We start from the raw sequence: 27,461 nt of genomic DNA, 5'->3' as shown, positions 1-27,461 counted from the left end.
TATGGGGTTTGGGAAGTATGTGACCCAGAGTGTGACCTAGGTGGACGAAAGTATGGCCATCAGTGATGTGTGTTTGCCCTCACTTTCAACTTCCTCCATGGTTTCATCTCACCTTACTCCATGATCTCCTCCAGCCAAGTATCTTCACATGTATCATGCTCTCCTCGGATGTTTAACTTTGCCATCATTCCCTCTGTTGTACCATTGGTAATCAAGCATAGAAACATAGAAAATCGGAGCAGCAGTAGGTCATTCAGCCCTTCAAGCCTGATCCGTCATTCAATATGATCATGGCTGATCCTTTATCTCAATGCCATACTCCTGCTTTCGCCCCATCCCCCTTGATGCCTTTAGAGTCCAGGAATCTATCTATTTCCTTAAATATATTCAGTGACGGCCTCCACAGCCTTCTGTGGTAGAGAATTCCACAGGTTCACCACCCTCTGAGGGAAGATGTTTCCCCTTTTCTCAATCCTAAATGGCCTACCCCGTATCCTGAGACTGTGACCACTTGTTCTAGACCCCCCTAGCCAGAGGAAACATCAGGCCTGCACCCAGTCTGTCTAGCCCTGTCAGAATTTTATACATTTCAATGAGATCCCCTCTCATTCTTCTAAACTCCTGTGAATACAGGCCTAGTCGGCCCAATCTCTCCTCATACGACAATCCTGCCATCCCACAAATCAGACTGGTGAACTTTCACTGCACTCCCTCTATGGCAAGTGTATCCTTTCTTAGGTAAGGAGACCAAAACTGCACACAATATTCCAGGTGTGGTCTCACCAGGGCCCTGTACAGCTGCAGTAAGACATCCTTGCTCCTGCACTCAAGTCCACTCGCATTGAAGGCCAACATACCATTTGCCTTCTTAACTGCTTGCTGCACCTGCATGCTTGCTTTCAGTGATTGGTGTACAAGGACACCCAGGTCCCTTTGTGCATCAACATTTCCCAATCTATCACCTTTTAAATAAAACTCTGTCATTCTGTTTTTCCTACCGAAGTGAATAACTTCACACTTATCCACGTTACGCTGCATCTGCTATGTATTTGCTCACTCACTCAATTTGTCTAAATCGCCTTGAAGTCTCTTAACACCCTCCTCACCGCTCACATTCCCACCAAGTTTCGTGTTGTCAGCAAACGTAGAAAGGGCAAGATTTTCACGTCATAGGGCAGGCGACCGCCAATTAACGGCCAGCCAGCATGAAAGACATGCTGAGATACTCAGCGCTGCCAGGGTGGGGGCAGGAGGAGTGAGAGCGCTGAAGCCAACGCAGGCACGGGGGAGTGCGCAAGGAAAGCTCCCTGAAGGTAGAGAGCTGCCTGAGGGAGCTGAAGTATTTTAATCCAATGAATAAAGTTATTAAAATTTGGAAAAATGTCCACATAGTGGACTCACTCACCTTAACATGTATATTTGAAAAATTCAGCCCCCAATTTTTTTTTGAATTTAATTATGGAAATCTTATCATGTCCGTGGATGAGGTTTCCTTAAAAATCCTGGCCGATTCGCCCGCCCGCCCACCAACTGTAAAGTTGGACAGGCAGCAAAAAATACAGGCTAATTAATTGATTAATGGCTTTAACAGGCCTCTTAATTCTCACCAGGCACGCTGCCGACTCTCCCGCCTGCCCGCCGACCGAAATATCACGTGAGTGCGTGATGATGTCGGGACGCTTGCCCAACGTCATTGCGTACTATTTCACGCTCGGGCACCCGCACCCTGAGCGGAAAATCCTGCCCCTACCCTCTGTTCCCTGTCTGCTAACCAGCTCTCAATCCATGTCAATGTTTTACCCCTAATCCCATTTCTTTAATTTTACACACGAACCTCTTATGTGGGACTTTATCAAGAGCTTTCTGAAAATCCAAATACATCACAACCACCGGTTCTCCTATTCTACTAGTTACCTCCTCAAAATCTCCAGTAGGTTTGCCAAACATGATTTCCCTTTCATAATGCATGTTGACATTGTCTAGTCTTGTTGATATTTTCTAAGTGTCCTATTATCACATCCTTTATAATTGATTACTACTGATGTTAGGCTAGCCGGTCTGTAATTCACTGTTTTCTCCCTCCCTCCTTTTTTAAATAGTGTGGTTACATTTGCCACCCTCCAATCTGCTAGGACTGTTCCAGTCTGTTCAGCCTTCAGTCACTACCCTCCTGTCATCTGGAACTCCCTTCTTAAACGCATCTTCCTTACTACCATCTTTTGTGACATCAACTGTGCTTCGGCACCCTCCTAACATATCTGTTGTCCCCTTTTCTGCTGCTCAATAAGCATTTTTCTCCTTTAAACTTTAAAGTGCTCTGACATTTATTTTGCCACTCCTGCCACCTATTACTCTTCCCTATGATTATTTTTCTTGTACTGTTCACTTACCCAACGGAACGTAACTACACATGAACAGTGAAAGGAGAATGAATGGTGCATTGGTTTAGCACACTATCCATTCACTTCTCAATTTGAAACCAATCCCAAATTGTTCTCTCTGCTGGCTATAAAGCTCCCACGTGAGTCATGCTTGATCAGCCTAAACCAGGCCTTAAAGGCATAAGCTCACCGCACCAAATGATTTGTAATTTGGCAGTCTTATTCAGAAAGGATATAAAAATGGGAAATGGAAAAATGAAAACCAGCATTCTTTTCAAATGTGGGTTAAGTTCTAGTATTCTAGCAAACAAGAGGGCAATCCAGTTTGCACCCAACCGATGTTACACCTGAACAGGCATTGCATGATACTGACAATTGGAACCAAAAATACAAGATTGTTTTCCATTTGATAACACTGATATTTAAAGTAACAAATCGCTGGAAATAGAGAAAATTGACAGTTTTCTCTTGTGGAGTGAAATGATGAAATGCATTAGAGTATGAACTCATTAATGCACTTGTTTGATGGAACATATGACTGCCATTTTAATGAATCTATTAGCCTGTATAATATGTTTGCTCCTAATTTTGTTATGCTATTCCTATGCTACTACTGCACAATACAATTTGACCCATTGGTATAACTACAGTAATGTTTGTATTACTGGCAGCAGCATCAGGGAAAACTGAATTGCATGTCTCTTTTTGCAGGATGTTGCTTCTATCATGTTATTTGTTATTTGGGTTGGATCTAGTTGTTACTCCAGCTTGTTTTCATGCAACCAACATTTTAACTTGTTTTTGCCATTGATAGTTTTGTCAAAACTACAGAAAGAACAGCTAGTTCTAGAATTTTCTGATGCAGAGCTAGAAAACCTAATGAATAACACTTGCTTCAAACTAAATTATTTGATTAGTTTACTTTCCCTGATTTGTTGACCTCATGAAAATAGATAAGGTCTTTTCTGTCAATGGATGTTAATGAGTAATTCAGCTTTCTTTCTATAATTTTTCAATATGAACAAATTTCAGTTATATTGCTGATTTACAACAGCAGCTTTGACACTGTATCACTAATCGCGGACTAATCGTGAAAACAGTAAAATTAGCCTTATAACCAGGGCTGCTGATTCGTTTATTTATTATTGATTTAGCCAGTTAGAAGAAAATGTTCGCTAATTAAGAGAAAAATATGCATTTATATCAAAAATAAACTTGTGAATGAGGCTTAGTGAAATTATACTGGGTATTCAATGAGGCTGTCAGTACTGTTACACAGGTTTCCAGAGTTTGGAAAAGCTTGAGGTGCAGTGACAAGAGCTTGGCTTAAGTATTAGCAATTCTTCAGGTACTGTACCAGTCACAATCTGGGAGTGAGTAAGAAACCAAGGCACATTTCTTCATGCTGTAGAAAATGAAGATTGAAAACATTGCAATTCATGATTGATTTGCTTGGACGACAAATGGTGATCAATAGCAAGTTGAAGGGTTGTGTTGCCAAAGCTTTGAATTTACTATCGTTTCTGTGAACTTGGAATGATAAATAGAAGAGACTGTTTTGTGGGTTATTGGGTTCTGACTTGATTCCTTCTTGCAAACAGTTGTGTTCTTCAAGGCATTTTTACTTAGTTGGGATAACATATCAAATGCTTACATGGCCTATTGAAATTAATAAGCAGGGGAGTAAGTAATTTTTGGAATGAACTTTGAGAAACTGAATATCTTTGTCACTGGGTCATAGCTTTTTCGGATCAATCTTTGAACATGATTTTTAACTTTATTGTGCATGACTTTATTGGACTGATTGGGTTGCTACACTCTAATGGACTATTTGGTGCAAAAACTTGGCAGTCTGGATGATTTTTCAACAGTTTTGAAATTCAGCAACCCTGTTTCACCCACAGAGCAGGGATAGTTGAGTTGAACAAAATGCGACCATCTTCTATCAATCTGTCTTGGGCATAATTATACAGGCCAGGACTGATCTTGGATCAGCACCTCTAAGGAGCTAAGTTTACGGTCTTGTCATTTGTTGTGTAAATGGTTGGAAATACTTTTCTGTCCTTTTGCTTTACATTTTTCTCATTTGACGAGGGATTTCTGTTTGTTAGACAATCCACCAACCGCTGTCTCCTTGAGCACATTCATTTAGTGCATCCTCCATGGCTACAGAAAAAAAATCCACTTTCATATTTTTACCAGATTACCAAATTTTGTTTGATAACACTCCCGTAAGGTGCATCGAAAATTTCACTTTGCTACAGGTGCTGCATAAATGGAAGTTGTTGTAGATGTTAGATATCAGAACACAATGAAAGGAAGGAAAAATCAATTATTCAAAACAAATTCACAACCCTGAAAGCTGCTAATTCAGGTGAATAAGAACTTTTTTTCCCATATGCATGTTCCTTCTTAAAGACTGTAACAAGATCTGGGACTTGCCTTTGGCCCTTACACTTCAAGGTGAGAAAGTGCGAACAAATAGTAATTGCAATAATCAAAGGTTTAAATTTTCTGCACAAAAACACACTGAAAGCAGGCCAGGGATCAAACAGTCAGGATTTACCTCTGTGACAAAAAAGCCTGAGCCACTGTAGTAATGAATAGTTTTACTGACAAAGGGCAGGACAAATCTTATAGTCCTCACCACAATAATATCACACCTGAAACGTCCTTGTCCTTTGGTGAGAGGAACATTGCTGTAATAATTACACAAACACACAAGCTATAATTTGGTACAAATAAAGTGAGAAATCATATAATCAATGGGATAATGATTTGTTGCTTTGCTGCTTATGTGTGAGCTATTCTTATAACTAATATTGTGGTAACTAAGGTGACTTTGATCTATGCTTACCAATCAAATGCGGTAGACAATGATGCAATAAGGTTATGTGGTCTTTGTCAAACCAGTCTAGGTGAGAAAGTAAAGCTGACATGACCCTACTGGCAGCATGTTGAGGCCTACAGATTAGGTTCCACCTGCTGTCAGCTAACTGTCTTCATCAGCTGCAGTGTAATTGTAAGGTTAACTGCAAGTATTCACAAAGAGAAGAGAAAGCTAATATTGTGCTTTCAAAACAGTGATTAGGCAATTTACAACAAGTTTTTCAAGCTTTAAATCCTTTTTTTCCCACTCGCTACCTAATACAATAGAGAACCAGTGTTCATATTTTCAGCACAACAATCGTGAACTTTGGCTTCTGTGTAACAAATTTTGTAATCACCATGCATTATACAAACACAATCAAACCTTTATGAAGGAGACTTTTAACCACAAAAGCATTCTGCAGTGTAAGTATAAACAAGTTAAGAACAATTAAATTGAGCAAGATAATCCCAATACCAAAGTATTCATATTTTAGGGTGTGACATATATGATACTCTCTTCCAGATTAAGAGCAATGAAAATAATGGGAATAGTGCATAAATTCAGCAGATTTAATCTAAATAATTGAATTTCAGCATCTCTTTACAAACATCTTTCTGTAATTTTGTAACAAATATGAGCATTTTGAATATTAATTGATTTTAGGTTATTCCAAACATATTATTCCAAACAAATCATTTTTCACTTGAACTTAGCAGTTTTTTTTTGAAGCAGCACCCTTCTTATTATTGAACATATTTGGCAAGCCTTTCTCTGGTGCTCGCCAAACACTGTGTTGAGATGATACAATTTGCATCACAATGCGCTGATCAAAATGTGCTGTCTGTGCGTAATGTCGGCACAATGACAATGATATACAGCTGTTCTGGCTGTCATGCCTCCCCAGCAATCAGGACAGGGCCTCTTCAAGTGGAGCCTAGGGATGGCACTGTTTGTATTAATGCAGCAGGTGCAGTTTTATGTTAACCTATGTAAACATTGCCTTTGGGCTGTACAGAAGCACAATATGAATATGTAAAAGAAAATTGACAAACTTCAAATATCAGTGGGAAGAAAGGCTATCATGTCAATTTGAAATAAATATCCAGTTCCTTCCAGTATACACACCCATTTCATATGTAAAGATTAATGATGGCTGCATGGCAGCAAACTACATAGTAATACATAGGATGTACGCCACAGAAACAGGTCATTTGGCCCAACCAGTCTATGCCAGTGTTTATGCTCTACTCGAGCCTCCTCCCATCTTTTCTCATCCAATTCTACCATAGTAATCCTCTATTCCCTTCTCCCTCATATACTTGTCCAGTTACCCAGTAAATGTATCTATACCATTCACTTCAACCACTCCCTGTGGTAGCGAGTTCCACATTCTCACTGCTCTTTGGGTGAAGAAGTTTCTTCTGAATTCCCCATTGGATTTCTTGGTGACTATCTTGTATTCTTAAGGCAGAGGTAAATAGATTCTTGACTAACAAGGGAGTCAAAGGGTATCCAGGATTGGCAGCAAAGTGGTGTTGAGGCCATAATCAGATCAGCCATGATCTTATTGAATGGCGGAGCAGGTTTGCAGGGAGGAGCAGGCCTACTCCTGCTCCTAATTCAAATGTTTTTATGTATGTATATTGATGGCCTCTAGTTATGTTCTTCTCCACAGAAGGAACATTCTCTTTGTATCCATTCTATCAGAACCTTTCATAATTTTAAAGACTTCTATTTGGTCATCCCTCAGCCTTCATTTTTTCAAGAGAAAACAGACCCAGCCTATCAATCCTTTCCTGATATGTATACCTACTGTAATTGAATCATACAGTTCAGATGACGTTCTGATGGTGCATTGGGATGTTTTACTGTATTAAACGTGCTGTATAACTGAAAGTTGTAGTTGTTGAACAATGAGGGTTAAATTCCAATGGATCAACTTTTGTGTCTTTACAAATTTTAGCAAAAAGTAGTTGTAGTGTAATGTAATGTCAGTAGAGTTTATGAAAAAAAGGCTATTCTTGTGTTTGCAGTGAGAATTACTCCCTGTTTTTGATAATACATTGAAGAACATTCTGAACACCTAATCATGAAAAATATGTGCAGAATAGCACTTTGGTGGAGAATAATTGAAGTCCGGCCTGGGGCAAAATCTTGAGCTGGATTCTATGGGGCACCATGTTCCCCAATCCTTTGACTAAAAAGTTGTTCGGGAGCCCACTCATGGAAAAAGCTGGCTACCCTGCAGCCATTTTACTCTCTGTGGGTCATTAATTGGCTCAGGGTGAGACTTCCACTTTAGTGTCAGCAGCATAGGTTCGAGCGGTGACCACTGCTGGAACCATAGCCAGTCTCTGAAGAGGGTGAGGTGATGGAGGCCGGAGTGAAGGAAAGTCTGGGGTATCAGCAGGGCCAAAGGGATTGGGGTGCCAGCTGTGAGAAGCTGGGGTGAGAGTTAATTGGGGAATATGATCTGGGGAGGTGCCTTCGATGGATGCTGGGACCCCTAAAGGTGGTTCCCCTCCCTTGCCCGACATCAGGCCCCCATTAAAAGCTGCTGAGCTATCTGCTTTTCGTGGGCCTCTCCCTCCCTAAAATAGCACCAGGGCAGGATGAGCTGGTTAAATGACCATTAATTGGTCACTTATGGGCCTCCATTGACCCTGTAAAATAGGACACAGGTTAGGGGTGGGCCAGAAGGCAGTGAGCAGGCCATGTGCTGAATTTTATGAGCCCCCCTGCCTTCAAACCCACTGGCAGGGGAGTGTAAAATCCAACCTCTTGTTACAGCAGTGAGTGTCCTGATGGTGGGACCAGGAGTGAACAGGACTTCAGTTGGAGGTGGTTGGCTAGCCACACGCACTCATGCAGCAACCATCCAATTAGCTATGCTCAGTCAAGGGACCTGGCCAATTGTGCAGTGGGGGCGGGCAGGAAGTTTCCGATCCTGCCATTACCTGACTTGGTCAAAGATCTGGTTGCCATATTTAAACAGTACTCAGACAAGCATCCACTCCCTGCAAGCCAGCAGCATCATTCTGGATATGAGAGGAGGATTTAAACTTGAATTGCTGCCACCCCTTCCCCACCTGCCACACTTGGATCACTGAAGCTGCAAACCATCACCCTGCACCTCCTTGTGTCTCCCACCACCCTTCTTAGGGCATCATGACCCAATCTTTCTTCATTGGACAGCCATACCACAGCCTCCCTGGACAGCTGCCACCTAAGTTCAATGCAATATTTCAGCCTCCTCTCCCCAGTCCAGAAAGTTCCCCATACAAGAAAAGCAACTCCTATTCATTCCAAATCCACCAGGAATACTACCTTGCCTGCCTCACACCACATTTAACCAATTGTGAATCTGAAGCCAAGTGTTTCTCTTTGCTCCCGACTTAATCATAAAGGTACAATTTGACTTGGTGACCTCAGGTGGCCAGTGTCAGTGTGGGAGATGGATGAGGCACCCAGTATCCCAGCTAGGTGCCCATCTGTCTCTGGTGAGCAGGGTGGTACAGAGTGACCTCATGTTGGTGCACGAGCTGCCTGTTGTCTCTGCGGGCTCCTCTCAAGGCGCTCTGGATGATGGCAGCAGCTCCTGCACCCCTCTGCCAGTGGCCGTGGCATCTGATGAGGCTGCGATGACTGGGGAGATGCCAGCTGTGGCACTGGCCACTCTCTCCCAGGCAGGGCCAGCACAGGCTCCACTGGCCAGAGGACAACTGCCCAAATCATCAAGGCCAACATGACAGCAGAGTCAGCAGGCTGGCTCCCCAAGGGGCGGGCTGGGGTGGGGGTGGGGGGGTGGTGGTGGTGGGCACCAAAACATAGCATTCACAAACGTAAGTTAAAGGCACCATGAGCACAAGAGGGACAGGTCACGGGTGATTTCATGTTCATTTATGTTTACTTTATCTATACTGGTCTGGGAATGAAGACCAGAGAAGCTTATGCAAATTTTTGGAATTGTCAAAATGAGATAAATTTTGTTTTAGTTGTCATGGCCTGAGTATGCTTCATGTTTTTATTTTATTGGTATGGGGAACGCCAGTATGTAATGCTGGATGTAAGTTGCTCTGAACTTTATTGCACAAGCACTGAGTGTTCTTTGGGTTCAAATGAAAGGGTCCTTTTAGATATCCGGGATGGAGGCGGCAGCCCTGGCATATGGTTGAAGCTGATCTTTGGTAGCCTAGCTGAAGGAGTGTTGGATCAAGGTGTCCCTAGTGTCTTTGCCTACCTGGAGGTTACCTAGGTCTGCCTCCATGCCCTCAGCATTCTCCTCCCTGGGCTCCTCTACTGACCCACTACTGGAGTCATCACCTGTGGCCTGTGGAGCTGCCTCAAGATCCTCATCCTCCTGTGGGTCCCCCCTCGCCAGTGCCAGATTGTGGAGAGCGCAGTATATAACCACTATCAGTGACACCCGCTCTGGGGGGTATTGTAGTGCATCCCCTGAATGGTCCATGTATCGGAAGCGCATCTTGAGAAGACCTATGGTCTTTTCTACCATCGCCCTTGTGGATGCATGATTCGTATTGTAACACTTCCCTGCTTCTATTCTTGGGTGGCGGAGAGGTGTCATAAACCACCTCTTCAACGGATAGCCCTTGTCACCCAGCAGCCATCAATCCAGTTGGGCTGGAGCATTGAAGAGACTCGGCACCTGAGAATGTCTCAGGATGTACGTCTCCTGGGAGCTGCCAGGGTACCTTACACAGGCTTGCAGAATATGCATCACTCTGCCTGGCTGGGCTTGTCCATACGGTAAAGCATAAACGTCAGTACCTGCCTGAACAGAGCTTCTGTCACCAGCTTGACACAACTGTGGACAGCTGACTGGGGGACTCCACACAGATCTCCCACTGAGCCCTGGAAAGAGCTGGACGCATAGAAGTTGAGGGCCACTGTGAACTTCAGAGCCACTGGCATGGGGTGTCCACCCATACAAATGGAGCTGATCTTAGGTCCAATCGTCTGGCAAATGGTGGCCACGGCCTCCCTTGAGAGGCGGAGCCTCCATCGGCACTGCACCCGAGACATATTGAGGCAGCTGCATCTCCGCTTGTAAACCCTGGCAGCAGGATAGTGACGTCTTCTGCAGCCCCTTCTGCCTTGGACTTCCTGCTGGCCCTGTGCCCCTTGTGCCTTCGCCTCTCCTCCCAACGGCCGCTCACCTGGAGGTTGCAGTGAGACACCTGGCCTCCTCTCCCTTCTGCTCCTCTCTTCCTCCTCAGAGGAGGTACCACCAGCAGAGACCACAATCCCCATTACCAGGGTTACAGAAGGCTGCCTGACACCTGGAAGGGTCCACATGGTCTGAATCCTCTTGGGTCCTTGGAGACACCAAGGAGACCTGAAATAAAGCCTGGAAATGGTAATAATGAAGCCCCGAACAGAGATGAAGCTGCCAAGTACCAAAAAGTCGCCAGCAACAAATATGTACCAAACCCCTCACTACTACTACTGGCAATGCCACTCACTCTTTTTATCCTGCCTGTGGATGAGGTTTTTGAAACTGTTGTCTGGCTACCTGCTTGTTTTGCCCATGCAATTTTGCACTCGTTGCACGGGCAAAACGGGCGGGCGACCAGCCAACATTTTTCAAAAACCTCATCCACGGGCAGGATAATAAAGGCCACCTGCCCATTTTGCCCGTGTGACGAGCGCAAAATCACATGGGCAATGAAAAATTGCCCTCAATTGGACTGTTAATGGCCTTAAGTGGCCTCTTAATTAATGGCGGATGCAGCTCTGGCCTGCTCGCACCTGCCAAGCAAACTATCGCGCGAATCCCGATCGCGCACTATTTTACACCCGATTAGGTTGGGCACACACCCACCCACGGGACATAAAATTCTGCCCAATATTGCTGACATTAGGGTATATGGAAATGACCAAATCCCATGAATAACACTCCTATTCTCCACTGATTCATAATGAGATTAGAGATGTGGACCTACTGCTGGCATCAGCTGACACTGACAACAGGGTTTCTAGAGCAGATTTTTTTTGCTGTGCACCTGAACAGAACCAAAGCCTGAGGACTTGTGAGACTTTTGAGAATCTTCTTCACCTTCATAAAATAAGGCATTTTGACTGAATGAATGCTATGGGATTCCCAATGGAAATTCCTTTATTTGTTATTTTAATGGAGTTGGAGGAGGAACAGTGGAAAATGAAGGAAAGGCATGAAGAGTACGCACCCCGCAATAGATGAACCACAAACTCCCACCCACAAGGAATTCACAGGCCACTCATGGAAATCTCTGGGAAGCGGGAAGGGTGCACTTCACCAAAGAGGTAATAGAGAGCCATGCCATCTTCTGCATGAGGATCCGCGTTTACCATTACCTTACGGCAGTAGCCAATGTTTATGTCACTGTCTTATTTTAAGCAGCCACAGGAGACCTAATATCACCTAGGGTGCTATACAGGTGTGCACTTGTCAGGCACTTGACATCTTTTTTAGCAGTGGGAGATCATTCAGTTTGATATACAGCAGCCTGATAGAACCATATAGTTGTATCAAGTTGCTGGGTTGGTCAGTGCAAGGTGCAATAAATAATACTCAGGTTGCAATGCGAGCTCCTACAACAAACCCTGTTAAGCTTTCTAAATAGAAAGGACTTCTATTTATTGAACGTACAGGTTGTATGTGACCAAATATAAAGAATTCTGCATTTCAATGCTAGATTTGCTGGAAGCTGCCATGTTTTTGTCTTCAAGAATTCTGCCCTACCTGATCTCTTCATAGAAGAATATCATGTAACTAGATGGCTTGTGGGTAACTAAGTGTAGCTTTCACCGCCATGGATCATTACTTCCCTGCAACTTGAAAGATTCAGCATCTGAGCAGCATTGCTACAAGGTACATGCTTGTACAGGAGGTTTTGTGGCACAATGGGTAGCATCCCTTCCACTGAGGCAGAAGCTCCATGTTCAAGTCCCACCCCAGGACTTGATTGCCAAGTTCATAACGCAGCCAAACAGGTTAATTATCAACCTGTGAATCCTTCCAGCACATGCCAATGGCAGGCATAAGAGTGGGAGAAATTCCTGGCCAGCCATGTGATGGAAAGAAAGTTCAAGCTTCATCACTATCCACAGCTCCAGACTACAATATACATGCTTTAAAAAAAGGCAAGTTGCCATAGCAACTTGGACTCCCTGAATGAACTGTAACACACACACACATGCTTGTGCAAGAGTTGTAATTGAGAAACTTATCGGGATGTTCAAATGACAGTTTCACTACCCTGATTGATCTGGAATGGCTCTGAAATCTGATCCCAAATGAGTTGTGCATCTAGTTGCAGTGGTTGAAAAAGGCCCGGGCATGAGGACTCCTGGGGAGCTGGCCTAAGTTGCTTTGGAGTCAATGGGGCATCAGGAGGACATCATTTGGCGGATACCTAGGTAATTGCTGCAAGGGTATCAAATCTCAAATAATTAATAAACAAATGAAGTATTCTTTTCTATTTGAATGTCTCACTTTGCTATCACTGATACTATTCCAGTACTTCCACCTTCTGTTTAATTCAAATATGTGTATTCAAAACATATCTTGAAAGCTTAAATCGCATCAGACCCTACCAGGCTTTGCAATTCCTAACATGCACCATGTATAATTGAGCACAAAGTAAGTACTGTTACTCTTGTATTGTCACTAGAACAAATAAATCATCAGTATCCTTCCTGCTTCTTCTTCATCCCCATGCTTCCCTTAGGTGATTAAATGTGGCTTTCTGTTTTAGTACTTCTAGATGCACCCTGAGGGCCAGTTTCACGAGGAACAAATTGATTGCGCTATGGGTACAAAAGGTTCCTAGGGCTAAAGTATCTCTCTTCTTATGGCTGCTTGATGCTGAGAAGGATTCACTACTAGCTGATTCTCTGAAACTTCTGCCGTGCCAGACTGATCTTGCTGCCTGTGTGCCATGTTAGTGGTGCACCGAGGAAATAATCAAAATGTCTCATCGTGTGCTTTCCTGAGAGATGGCAGCCTCCTTCAGACTGATCCATCTGGGAACATTCTTCTAGGGTTTGAATCTATGGCCTCACTGATAGTGACTTTGCTGGTCTAAAGACAATTATTGGTTTTCTAGTCTGTCCTTCTGTGGAAGCTGATGCAATATCTACAGAAAAGGGGCCAGAAATTCGTGTGCCCATTTTTTGGGTTCAGGGTTGTGATTTGCATCCTGCCAACGCTGGTTCCAATCCAAGTGAGCAGCATGAAAATTTGTGCACACCATCTTGTTTGCATGATTGTAAAATGTTGTTGAGAGGGTCCTGCACTGCTTCTTTTTCAACTGCTGCTTCTGCACTCAGCGAGGATGAGCAGCGTTATGCAGATCCCATGTGCTGCAGCTAGCCTGTTCTTCTTAAAGCAAAGTTGTATTGAATAATATTGGTGGAATTTAAATGATGGAAAAGTGAATACCGAGGCAGAGAGATGTTTCCAGGCTGACAGACATGGCACTGGAAACAGCAGTGTGGAGTTTGGCTGGGGGAGAGATATCAGCTTTCTGTGAGGGGCCACAAGGCCTTCAAGGACAGCCCAGAGAAGGGAGTGGGGGCAGGTGCCATGAAGGTTGATGCTCAGCATCTGGACCTGGTGATCTGGTAGCAGTGCCAAAAGAAGTGTAATGAACTCATGTGGGTGGTCAAGGAAAGTGAATGTATCTTCACATGATATCTCTTACCCACCACACCACAAACCTCTCATGCCCTTCAAGGCACCACAGGTTCATCATTCACCTAGCAGCACTCCCTGGCACTCAGGACTCACCCCTAACATCCAGATACTCGATCTCACCCTCACATACCTACCAATGCTGCCCACCTCTCCCTGCCTCTACATATCTCCAGCAATCCAGCTATGAGGGGTATGTCACCCAAGCACAGTCTTGAGCAATCACTGACATTCTGCCCTTTCACTTGCAGGACAGGATGGCATACCCCGGAAGGGAGCAGAGCAGAGTTGGTGGGGAATAAGGACACCTGCACCTCCTGAACTCTATGTAGGAGATAGCTTTCAGCATTGTGGACAAGCAGTGAAGAGGCTGTGTCATCTGGAGTCCCTGAGAACATTGAACAGCTTGTGTATGTTCCTGCCTTATGCCCCTCCTCAACTCCCAGTCAACCTTCATCCAACCATCTGGCATGATAAACAAGCTGTTAATGGATGGTGCGACCATGGACCTCTTGCTTCCCATTGCATCTCCTCTTACCTCAGCCCAACCTTCACCTTCTGATTTTCTGCTTTCAGACACCCAAGAGCTGCCACCTGCCCAGTCATAACAGCCCAAGGAGGAAGGGAGAGACCAACAGCACTGCAATAATGAAAAGGCCATGACACTTTATCTGACACTCGCAGCCACCAGCTCTGTTACTGGCACTGCACATTCCCTGGAGGTTAGTATAGAGTTGAGATCAGCACATGGTCAGTCTTCTGGGCATGAGTAAGCTGCAGCCAGGCCAGGGATAAAGGATGGTTCATTTACCAGCTGATCGGAGGGCAAGGTCACAGACAGGTTCTGCTGCCGAGGACTCAGATAATGACCTCAATGGGGCAACATCCAGGAGAGCACTGAGGGTCCTGTGCATCAATGGGTGTCTTGGCTGGTCTGCCAGACAGCTTCTTGTCACCATCAAGAAGCATGGAGGGGTCTGGATCCAAGTTGGCAGAGTCAGAGGGCATCATGCTCACTCTGCAGCCTCTGCTCTAGCTCCCTGTCATGTTGCAGACCCAGAGTAGCTGCCACTGCTGCCCGCATACCTGTTACAGCCTTTGTGTTGACAGATCACTAAATCCACTGCCCTCCCTGTGAGGATGAAACAACACACTCTGGCAAATCCACAAACTCACCTCACCCAATCCAAATTTATCTGCAATTTGTTCATCTGGCCCTTTGACCACAATTGCAGGGCCCACCTTGCACCTCTGTGACTTTTGTGGACAAGAGTGATGTACGAATACATTGAATTTGGACCACAATGTTCCAGGCAATCAGTTGAACAGTACAACAGCAGGGTGGCACTGATTCACAGATTTCCAGCACATGCTGGGAACGCTCTCGCATGTGCCATTTTCTTGATGGAACAGCTACGCAGGCCATGCAGAAATGGTCGGTGGTGCATTGTATCCCAGCAAAGGAGTGGCAGGCCTCCTTAAGCACCACTGGGATGATTTTCTCACCCAGTCTTGTATTTTGGAGGGATGTCAATGTTGTTTTGTAGGCAATCATGACAGCCAATTTTATGTACATTTATCATTTTTGGTATATTTATAAAGGCCTTTCACGTTGTATTTTATATTCCCTGCAATCTTAATGTCATTTTCTATTGTACATTCTTGACCACAGATGGTCATAGAGAAATGTTTCCTTTATTCAACTTCATTTTATTAGTGAGTGAGAAAGCAAACTATTTTGTCCGAAGGGCTTTAAATAGTCACCTTCAGTTAGTTGCTATCTGTGACTGCCTCTTTTGCTGTGGATTGATACTTTCTTACCCAGTTGCAAATCAAATTCCACATCTATGCAGTATTCTGTAAATGAAACATATGCAATTTAGATAACATAAAAAAGCTTTAATGTTTCTGATTTGTCATCTCAATATTAAACTGAAACTCAATGCCACAGCAGAGCTTTAGTAAGCAGTGGAATGTTGACTTAGTCTTTTATCCCTCAAATCCCTCATGTTTATTTATCCACTCATAAACGAATGCTCAACAGTACCATAATCCTGTTTGCCTGCTACCTTGTTTCTAAGTTTCCCAAATAGATATTTTCTCCTAATAAAGGTTTGTTTGGCAAGCAATAGTACATTTGATTTTACCCTTGTTACTGTACTGACAGTAATGCAGCTGTTTCGAGGTCATAAACTGGACAATTCATTGTGATTGTGACCAGGGACAAAATGAGATAGAATGGGAAATCAGTTTAGGCTAATGGTTAAGAAATATTTTGAAAATTTATTTCAGTTCTCTGCAAATCATTTGTGCGTTTGAGCATGTAGATTCATGTATAAGGAGAAAAAGAGTTAAAAAGATACAAACCTTACAAATGGCCGAAGTGACTTTATTCACATTTTCATTTTCATGTAAAGTGCCCAAAAACAAGAAAAGCTGAACCATTAAAATCAATGGGACCTTTGCTTCTGGTGAGCTGACATCGAGGCAATTATTATACTAAACGAGAGCTGGGAACGTGCCCATTTTCCTGCTAACCATTTTCCATGTTACATATTGCTAATTTACTGCTGGTAGTAATTTAATCGATTCAACTGTAAACTGGCTGAAACTTTGTAAACCCAGCCCTTAAAGGATAATTAGCCAGACCTATCCTAAAAATTACTGCTACAGATAGCTGGAGCCCCACAATCGTGTTTTCTTTCTGCAGCAGATAGATGTGACCACCATAAGCAGTGTCTTATGGGAGATTATAAAATAATCCAATTTCCACCCGCCCCTGTGTTTCAGTTGCTGCATCAGAAATACTGTGGAAAATTGTCCCTTTCTCGCCAATATATATTACTGTTTTTCAAAAGTCCTGAGTGACAGATGCTGCCGAGAAGAATAGAAGAAATAAGGTGTGAGACATGTTTCCTTCTTGATAGAGAGAGATAAAGCATCTGAAATTCCTTTGGAATTGCCCCCAAAACAGTTACTGTACCTATAAAACCCTTGGTCAGTTTTATAAAGAAAATTGCTTTCATTCTCCGTGGTATACAGGGTAGGCTGTTGTATTTTGCTACCTGAGCTCTTATTGACTTGGATGATGGAATAGAGAATTGTATGGCCACGATTTTTCGGATGGTGGAGTTTCCCTTCCTGCCTTCTGAGGAGTGGGAGGAGAACACATCCCTGCCAATACCACCTCCCCTCAGCCATTAACACTCCAACAAGTGTTAATTGGCTGGAGATGGGACCTCCGCCCCTCACTTGGGAGAAAGTCATGTCTCAGAGAGCTGCCGGCCATTCTGATTGGCTGGCAGCCGTCCAGTCCCTGCAGCGTCAGAAGCTTCAGTGGACAGGGCTGGGACTGCAAGCAGGTCCCAGAGCCTAAGTCCTGGGAGTCCAGGACCTGGTAAGTTTTGGGGGGGTCTCAGTGTGACATGGGGAGGTGAGGCCCAGGGAGGTGGGCAGATGGGGTTGGGTGTGTTAGTGGAGAAGCCAGGGGGAGAGGGAGGACCTGCAGCAGCCAGTCCTTTTGGGGGGGATGGTGAAGGGCGGGGATGTTAAAAGGAGGCTGCTGATGGAGGTGCACTCCCTCCCCTCCCGCCCGAGACCTGAACATGGTTTCTTTTTAGGACTTCCCCCTGCCCCTGAACTCCTCTTGCCAGCTTGAATATTGAGGCTGTGCAGGAAACGGCCCTTAAGTGGGCAATAATTGGCCACTTAAGGGCTTCAATTGGGGCAAGTCGAGTGGGTTGGCCTGGGTCTTGCCCGTCCCTGCATAAAATTGCAGAGAGGTTGGGGCAGGTGGGAGCCGAGTGGGAAGGCCATCCGAAAAGTTTTATGCCAACCACCGCCCCCCCGCCTACAAACCCATTGCTGGGGCAACGTAAAATTCTGTGCGTATATCCACATTTGCAGATGATGAAAAGAGGCACAGTAAATTATGTGGATGGGAGCAAGAAGTTGTCATGGGACATAGACAGTCTAAGTGAATGATCAAAACTGTGGCAGATGGAGTTATTCAACATGACAAAGTATATGGTTATTCATTTTGGATCTAGGAAATACAAATTGGATTATTTTCTGAATGGTGAAAGAATATGAACTGCAGAGGAGCAAAGGGATTTAGTTGCTCCTGAACACAAATTGCAACAACTTATATTTTTTAATGTAATATAAAACTCCAAAGCACTTCGCAGGAACATTATTAAAGAAATTACGGCACCAAGCCACATAAGGAGATATTAGTGCAAATGCCCAAAAGCCTGGTCAAAGAGGTAGGATTTAAAGATTGTCTTAAAGGAGGAAAGCGAAGTAAAGAGGTGGTGATGTTTAGGAAAAGCAATCCAGAGCTTAGGGCCTAGACAGCTGAGGGCACGGCCAGTAATTGCAGAGTAATTAAAATCTGGGATGCTCAAGAGATCAAAATCAGAGGAGCACAGATACCTTGGAGAGTTGTGGAGGTTACAGAGATAGGGAGGGGCAAAGCTATGGAGGGATTATAGAGAGGAAACAATGATATAAATTTAAAAATCTAGGTGTTGCTTAACCAGGAGCTCATGTAGGTCATGAATGGGATTTGGTATGAGTTAGGGCATGGATGGCAGAGATTTGGATAATCACAAAATTACAGAGGGTACAGTATGAGAGGCTGGCTAGGTGTGTATTGGAATAATCAGGTCTGGAGGTAACAAATGCATGGATGAGGATTTCAGCAGCAGATGAGCTGAGGCAGGGCTGGAGTCAGGAGATGTTATAGAGGTGGAAATAGGTGAACCTAGCAATGGCATGGAGGTATGTTCGGAATCTCATTGCAGGGTCAATTATAACACCAAGGTTATGAACAGCATTGTTCAACCTCAGGCAGTTGCTAAGGAGAGGAATGGAGCCAGTGGCTATGGAGCAGAGACCGAAGACAATGGCTTCGGCCTTCATAATATTTAATTGGAGGATATTCCTTCTCATCCAGTACTGATAAGCACTGAGACAATTTAGAGAGAGTGGAAAGGCCATGCGGTTTAGCTGTGTGTCATCAGCATGCATGTGTAAACTAAAGATGTGTTTTCGGATGGTATCACTGAGGAGCAGCATGTGGATGAGAAATAGGAGGGACCCAAAGATAGATCCTTGGGGGACACTAGTGGCAATGGTGCAGGAGCAGGGAGAGAGGCTATTGCAAGTAACTCTCTCACTACAGTGAGATATAAAAGAATGGAACCCAGAGAGTGCAGTCCCACCAGCTGGACGACAGTGGAGAGGCATTGGAGGAGGATGAAACTCATGTCAAAGGCTGAAGATATTTTGAAAAGGGTGAGGAGTTTACGTTTGTCATAGTCATATAGAATGTCATTTGTGTCTTTGATTAGAGCCATTTCAGTACTGTGGCAGGGGGTGGAAACCTGATTGGAGTTGGAAACATAGAGTTCCAGGAAAGCTGGGCATGCATTTGGGGGGTGACAACATGTTCAAGGACCTCCTTAAGGAGAGGAAAGAGAAACTGGAGATGGGCCAGCAGTTTGCAAAGAGAGAGGGGTCAAGGGTTGGTTTTTGAGGAGGGGTGATAATGGCAGATTTGAAGGGGTGGGGGGCAGCACCTAAGGAGACAGAGCTATTAATAATATCAGCTAACATGGGAGCAGGAAGGGAAGTTGGGCGGTCGGTAGTTTAGTGGGAATAAGGTCAAGGGAGCAGGAGATGGGTCTCAGGGACAAGGTGAGCTTGGAGAGGACATGAGGAGAGGTAGGAGGGAAACTAGAGAAAGATACAAGTTCAGGGCTAGGCCATCACTACAGAAATTACTCAAAATGGTGAATGGAATATTGACTTTTATCTCAATGGATTTGGAATTCAAATGTAAGAAAATGATACTTCAGTTGCATGGTAAAAGCAAAATGCTGCGAATGCTGGAAATCTGAAATAAAAACAGAAAATGCTGGAAAATCTCAGCAGGTCTGGCCGCATCTGTGGAGAAAGAAACAGAGTTAACGTTTCAAGTCCGTACGACTCTTCTTCAGAGCTTACAACCAGAGCTACACATAGGTAGATCTGGAACTCACTACCCCAAAAGGCTGTGGACTTTTGGTCAATTTAAAATTTCTAGACTGACATCGAAAGATTTTTGTTGAGTCTGGGTATCAAGGAGTATGGGAAAATGAGAAAATGGAGGTGAGGTACAAGTACAGATCAGGCATGATCTAGCTGAATGGTAGAATAGGCTTAATCACTGAATGGCCAACTCTTGTTCCGATATCCCTAAGGATGTTAAGTATCACCTGGGGATAGCACAGAAATGAAAAGCTATTGGGGAGGATCATGTGTCATTAAAATAACCCACCTGATCTTTCTTCCATTGAAAAGAATGGAAGGAAAATCGGCAAGGTTTTGTGAGAGGCATGGAAACTTACCTCACAGCTTTTCCTGTTTTTGTTCCACTCAGGCTTAATGTCCAAGTGGTAAGGATGAAATTCTATCCCGACATGTCAAAGGTCATATTTAGATCCAAATAAATTGCTTACCATATCTGCAATATTTGACAACTCCTTAAAATGTCTCATCCCTCACACTAAACAGCCACTGAATTTGCGATAAGTTGTCATGGAATGCATTGCTTTCCCGCTGCACGAGTGAGAAAAAAGCAGATGAGCATCTTGTAATCATCCGTCCATCAGACAATGCTCTGGCACTGTCTTTTCATTCTGAAAGCATTTGGCATGCTCTATGACCTTCAATGAACAGTGAAACTGATTCAACGTTTATTATGTATACTGATAAAAATGCTGGCTGTTGATTTGTGGCCACAAGGCTTAATGTTTGAGCAGAAAGAGTACATTTTCCAAATTAGCTTTCTGATTGGTTTTAAACATGACAGCACTATTGTGGGTTACCCATTATCCCCACCATTAGTTTATCTGAATAGATCTGCTCAGCATCTACTGTTGGACATTAACTACTGACCTGAAACATGTAAAAAGATGTTTCAAAGTTGGGTCAGAAATCATTTTGAATCATTATTGTAATTGCACAATGCACCATACTCAGTGCTGTCTCTACCAAGGGCAAAACTCCAAATTATGATGTAATCTCTAAGTCATGTGGCCTCGCACATGTTACAAACTGAGGTCACCTGATTGAAATACAGAGCCTGTTACAGTGCGCTTTCACTGGCTTGCTCGAGGGAACAGCAAATTGCTGGCCAGACTGTGAAAGAAGTATCATTTAAAAAAATAATAATAATAATAATTTGAAGCTCTCTCAGCAGAATTCAATTTTGCCCCGGCTGATTGAACCAGTCAAATTCAGATTGCCGTGAATCTTTGGCCCAGATCCATGGTCATCTCTAATAAACCCATCTTACCACCTGAAGAGAACACAGCTTGTTTTGTACTACAGTTGGCAATACAAATTTCTGAGTGCATGGATTTAGTATCTGTTCTGAACTGATTCTTTTGAATGAATAACTGGACATCTAAGATACATTCTTTGAGCTTGCACAAACTCTGAGAATGGGGAAAAAACACTTGGAGTTCCACCAGATTTTAATAATGCACAAGCTTTACTGTACATTGTACGTGATCTACACTTAGAGCAGTGAAGAGACATATGTTTTAATCTAATTCAATAGATTCAGATCCATAATTTTCTGCAGTAATTTCACATGAACACTGTTGTGAATTCAGAACTTAACAGAATAAACTACAGCTAGTTAATTACATTTTTATAAATGATAAAATAGCAATGCCTACGCTTTGCAAGGACACCATAGTAGGTGGGTTGCAATAGTCACATGTAGTAGATTTTACCTTCTATTTGTAAAACCTATTATGTTATAATTTTAATCTTATATTAGGGAAAGAGTAACTAAAGCTGGAGACTTTAAGAGTTTATTTCTCCAGAGCTGGCATACCATATGAAATTGTATTGGATAGGCTTAGGGTCACTGAAGGCATGTTGAAAAGCCAACAGGGAGATGCCTTAATGTGTACCAAACTTGCTTGCACTTGAGAACTAAATTCTACACTGGAACATTTTCTACTTCACTCGCATATTGATCGCTGCACCAGTTAAAATGGTGACTAAACATTGTAGTTACCTGAAATGCTGCTGCCATCTATGGACTTGAAAACATCAACCATAACATTTAAAACATTAAAACAAAACAAGTCGTGCTCAGGGGATGTTTAGTTTAATATTCTTCCGTCCCAATTCGGAAACTGCAGCTACACAGCACAGCAGTTCTTGCCACGCATGCAATCTGTATTTGCTACTAAAAAGGACGTTGTTGTTCAAAGAGTACAAGTAAAGCAATAATTTGTATTCAAGATGCAATACTCCACCTAATTCACGTGATTTAACAGTCACATAAGTTTCTGAAGTGCTTGATAGAAATCAGTAATTACCGATGACTTTTAAGTAGAGATGTTTAGAAAATAGGGGAGAGCTTTGCTTCTTACTTGTATTAAAATAGCTGTCAAGATAGACTAAAACAGTAAACTTCAGAATATGTGTAAGCTGGAAAGTCGATTGTATTTATGGAAATGTAAAATGCATAGCCCAACCATGTTAAAGTTCCATTTTTCTAAAATTGATTTCTTTCTTATAAACTTGACTGAACTGGATTTTTTTAGTCATAAACTGCATAAAAAATATGTACCATACTCCTGCAATACCTAACATGTACATCAAACTGTTTTTGAGATATTTTGGTCAAGTGTTACTTCTGAATAATTCAAATTCTGTGTAATAAAACTATACCATTTGGGTTAGAGATGCTGGATATTAATTTAAGTTAAAAGCTTAAATTAATTTAACAAACAGGTGTCAAATGAAACCACAATACCTAATTTTTAAAAATGGAATGGTCAACTGCAATTACATTTGTGTGAAAAATTTGAATTATTTTACAGGCTTCTTTCTATATACAATACCATTTTTAAACATTGATGTACCAACCCACAAATTACGATGGATGACATTTAGTGACTGAATGCATAATGTGTTTGGATAGCATTCCTCTGTTCACTACCTTGGCAAAATAAATGGACTAACACCTGTATTAAAATAATGGCAGAGGAATGTCTTATGTATACACTAGGTGTTAATCTGCTGATTTCGCTCATAGTAATTTGCCGGATAAAATTTCTTAGCTTTGATGACTGTTGTAGCATTACAAGAGGATGATTGATTAGTTTGTTCAAAGAATGGTAGAAATATAAAAACAACTGCGCTACTAAGAACCATTTTTTTGACTTCATGTTTATTTAATTGGGCTTGAAATAATCAAAACTACAAATTTATAGAAAATCATTTCATTGACTATAGGAAAGAGTATACTTCTGATTTTATATTGCCACAAAGATCTTTTGGCCTGGGAAGAAGTGGGCGGGAGGGGGTGTGGGTGAGGGGTTAAATCAATTATGTAGTAAAATACGACTGAAAGGCAACCTCAAATAAAGGGCTTTAGACAGTTTATCTCTAGGTCTAAGCTGTTGCAAAGTAAGTGCAAAGACAAATCCAGAACAAATGCATAAAAGATCTCGCCATACATGGCAAGGGGCTGCCGAGACACATTTTGGCACTGCTCCCCAAGCTTTAATAATTCTGCCAGCTTCCTTACAAAGGAGCCAAATTAGTTACACAGAAAACATTTTACTGAGGGAACCGTCATTCTGTTAAAGACACATCCAAAAACTGCTTCAAATGTAAAAAATACAAATAATGATATAATTATTGAAAAAGCTAGTGCAGGACTTGAATTAGATAAGTACTATTTTGTGCCAAGCGTGCTGGCATAAACTGCAGTGTTTTCTATTTTGGTGTTTTGTGTAGAACTCTACATGATGGTTTGAAAAAATAAATTCTGAGTAGTTAACCATCTTCATACTTTCATGTTTCATTACACAATAGACTGGCAAAAGTTGATTTTTGTTCAATGGTGTAAGATTGATAAACCACGTCATACACTGTGAAGAAACATGGAAAATTAATAGCAGATTTCTGATGTGATGCAAACAGACTCAGGTGGTCCCTTGAGGGTTAAACTGCTTGGGTTTTTAAGTATTTCTTTCTTAAACCTGTGCAAGATGGCTGGTTTGCAGTTTCCTGCACACTTTGATAACACACTCTACTTTCATTGCAACAAAATGGAACGGTTAGATTTCATTTACACGTAAAAAATATGCACATATTTGGGTAGTAAAAAGTCTGAAGAATCTTGTTTCAAATCCCAAAATAGTGCCCTATTACAGCACCTGTAATTATTCTAAAAAATGTTTGTTTTTATTAAGAAGCATTATGAAAAATAAATTTCATACATTATAATATACATTACTTTTCTGATTCTGAGTTAAGATGACATGCTTATAAAGCTTTTCTCTTTACATCTGCAGTGTTTCTATTCCTGGCTGTTTAAAAAAAATACAGAACAATTGCTGTTTAACACTACATTAGCAGCCCAAATCGGAACACTGATTATTTCCTAGAGTATTTTGTCAGTTTTGAGTTGGAAAATATGATTATATTACAGACTCCATTTTCGGGAATGGGTTCTGTGGTTCAGCTGGATTGGTGCTATCTGATATGTAACCTTCAGGGCTTCCTGTAAGGTAATTATCATGCTGAGATGAGCTAATCTCACGCTGAATACTACACCTGCCTCATTCAACTAATAAATAGGCCTTCGCCATCCACAGACCGCCTGACCTGACTTATTATACTTTACCCATCAGCAAAGAGACTCATATCATCTGTAGGCCAAAGGTGAATTGCCTGCAGACAAAGTTGAAATGAATTTTTTGCAGTCCCATTTCACAAGGCAGTCAAACCACATAATTCTGAAGAGCACAGCTCCTTAAAGACTTTGCACTTTTAGCTCTGTCACAGTTATATATGTTTATAAGTACTGTTGGTGGCTCCTTCTGCAGGTCTGGAGTGGCTGACTCTAAGATTGGCATAGCGTGATTCTTTAAATGCCAATCTTTGATAAACCAATAAAATTCAGAGACTAGCAACTGACAGTACTTATGTATTATAACTCTTAGCTCAACAATTTCCTTACTAAATTAGAAAGCCAAAGCAATTTTCTCATACTGATAAAGAATTTGTCTGTTATGTTTACAGTCACAAACACCCATATTCAATCTGCCAAATGGTGGAATTTGTTTAGGAAGCAAATATGCTGTGAATGGTACCTAATACTTATTTGTACTGATCTCTTTAATGTCTAAAAACAGACTTATTTTCCCTTGGAAAAAAGACAATCATTTTCCTTTCTTGTTCAAAAATCAATTTTTGTAGATAAATGTAAGCTAATTAATTTGTAAATGCTATATAATACAAACTTCCAAGGATCTTTAACCCGTCAGGGTGTCCTGCTCTGCTCATACCTACCTGTAACTCAAATTATCACAGGTTCTGGTGGAAAGCTCTGAGGAAGCATTTGAGCAATAAAATAGAACAGGCAAGGGTATTTATTTTGTATAATTTCAATTCATTTCACATGATAAAATGACGTTCAGAAAATCCTCCAAATCCCAAGAATAGAACAAATCCAGAGCGGGTATTATGCAAAAATATAAGGCAGAACCACTTGCGTCCAGAGTTCTTACCCAAAGAACTAAATACATCCTATATTTTACAGATAGATATGGGGCCAATATATGAAGTTACATTATTCAAAAAAATTCCCTCGCTTGCAATCAGTTTTAAAATTTCTCATTGACTCACACACTCATAGGGAATGCTACTTACCTGCAAGACTTATTAGAACATGTCAGTATTAAGTGTCCTCTAATATGCAGGCTGGAACGTGCGCATGTATTAACTGTCACCAATTCACTCTTAGCACTGTGATTAGCAAGAGTACAATCCACAGGCTCAAGGAAGCTAAGCCGTTTGATTTCTAAATTCCCCTCTATAGGACTGGAATGTCACCTCTTGCTGATTATCTTCCAGTTGCACTTTTGTGACATTCACAAAAATCATAAAATGAAACATTTGAGAAGTGGATAAAGTGCAAAACATTCCTCAGTGACTGGTTGCAGCTACAAATTTTGAATTTGTCATACTTTTGGCTGTGGTACAAAAATGCTAACCACAAATCTCAGACAGTTTGGAATTAGTCTTGTAATCTAACACCTCTGACTCTGTATTAGACATGGTGTCCAATTGTTCAAGAATAGTAAACAAGGAACAGTAAGCCTTAAATATGGAAGCACGGCCAACAAAACCTAATTGTCATTGTGAAAATCAACACTGTGCAATCCTCAAATTTTAGATTACCTTTTAATCCAATGTATTGGCATTTCTACGTCAGAAGGATGTTTTACATTCAGACCAAAAATGTTTTTAGTCAAGCAAACAATGATTGCAGTTTAATGCAGTGTTATATTTTGAGAAAGTAAAGGATATCTGTCATCTTTATTCTGATTCATTTAAGTTACAATTATTTATAACAAATGGATCAAAACTATTGTTTAAAAACAATTAGCCTAGTCTCAAGAATCTAAAAAGGGAAGAAAATCCTTTTGTAAAATAAATGAAACATAACCCATGGATATTTCATGAATTACCGCAGACAAGCAGATGCCTAATATTCAGAACTTGATGCTGATTGAATCCAGATTTACTGGATTTAAATATTGGGCTTTTCTCAACAAGAAATAACTTCTAAACATACTTTTAATCTTGAAATACCATTGCCTGCACAATATGAGAATATAATTAGATAGTCTAAATGGTTGTCAGCTCTGAAAGCAATGCAAAAGCAAAATACTGCGAATGCTGGAAATCTGAAATAAAAGCAGAATAAGCTAGAAATACTCCATTCCTCCCCGATACCAATTCATCGACACATGGCATAGGTTTTCAAGGTGCAGAAGTGATGTACTGTTGACCAAGAACTTTATGTAGCCTGAGTTTTTGGATTGCAGCGCCCTGTATCATATAAAATGTAGCAACAACTGTGGAAGAATAGGGGAAAAAAAATCTACCTTATTATTACCTTGTGAAATCATATTTGAATAAAACAATTACTCTAGCAGTATATTTCAAAATGATCCCAACTTCATTGGCTCTCTAAATAACAAATAACTGTTTTACATGACACAAACATAATTTGACTGTCACAGACAATAACAAGTCATTAAAACTGCAGCATGGTAAACAGTAGTGAGTATCTGAAGTTCTGGATATCCTGAGCAATCAATAGAGGTAATTATATGCAGTGCAATGATATCTATTACCTGAAAAATTTGGTTAAATTATGATTGGTCTATATATATGCCTATTTCAACTACAGTAAATTTGACATGACTCATACTTGGATAAGAACGTTTCAGGTATACACTACAAAGCCCCAGTCTTGAAGTAAATTATTTTCTTCCAATATAACCACTCCTGTCATAAAGAATTACATTTCAGATTTAGTGATGTTAGATGTCAATTGTAATTTGGTGACGGGCAGTTTATTGGTGGCATGTAACGCTCTGCTTGGGACCTACAACTTAGGTCGGAGGCTGCCATATCATTA

The 27,461-nt window shown here is 41.8% G+C and overlaps 1 protein-coding gene across 1 annotated transcript in view; it reads right to left on the bottom strand.

The window, feature by feature from the left end:
* The window catches only part of LOC144694533 (uncharacterized), a 237,279-nt gene extending 211,566 nt beyond the window's left edge, over nucleotides 1-25,713 (bottom strand). The window contains exon 1 of the mRNA XM_078565098.1: nucleotides 25,682-25,713. The gene's annotated coding sequence lies outside the window, so the exon portion shown is untranslated. The remainder of the gene's footprint in view (nucleotides 1-25,681) is intronic.
* Nucleotides 25,714-27,461: the final 1,748 nt, after the last annotated feature.

This window comes from Cetorhinus maximus, chromosome 2 (assembly GCF_964194155.1).
Source record: "Cetorhinus maximus chromosome 2, sCetMax3.hap1.1, whole genome shotgun sequence".
NCBI classification, from domain to species: domain Eukaryota; kingdom Metazoa; phylum Chordata; class Chondrichthyes; order Lamniformes; family Cetorhinidae; genus Cetorhinus; species Cetorhinus maximus.
The sequence above is the reverse complement of the archived record's forward strand: the minus strand, read 5'-3'. Positions and strand labels throughout refer to the sequence as shown.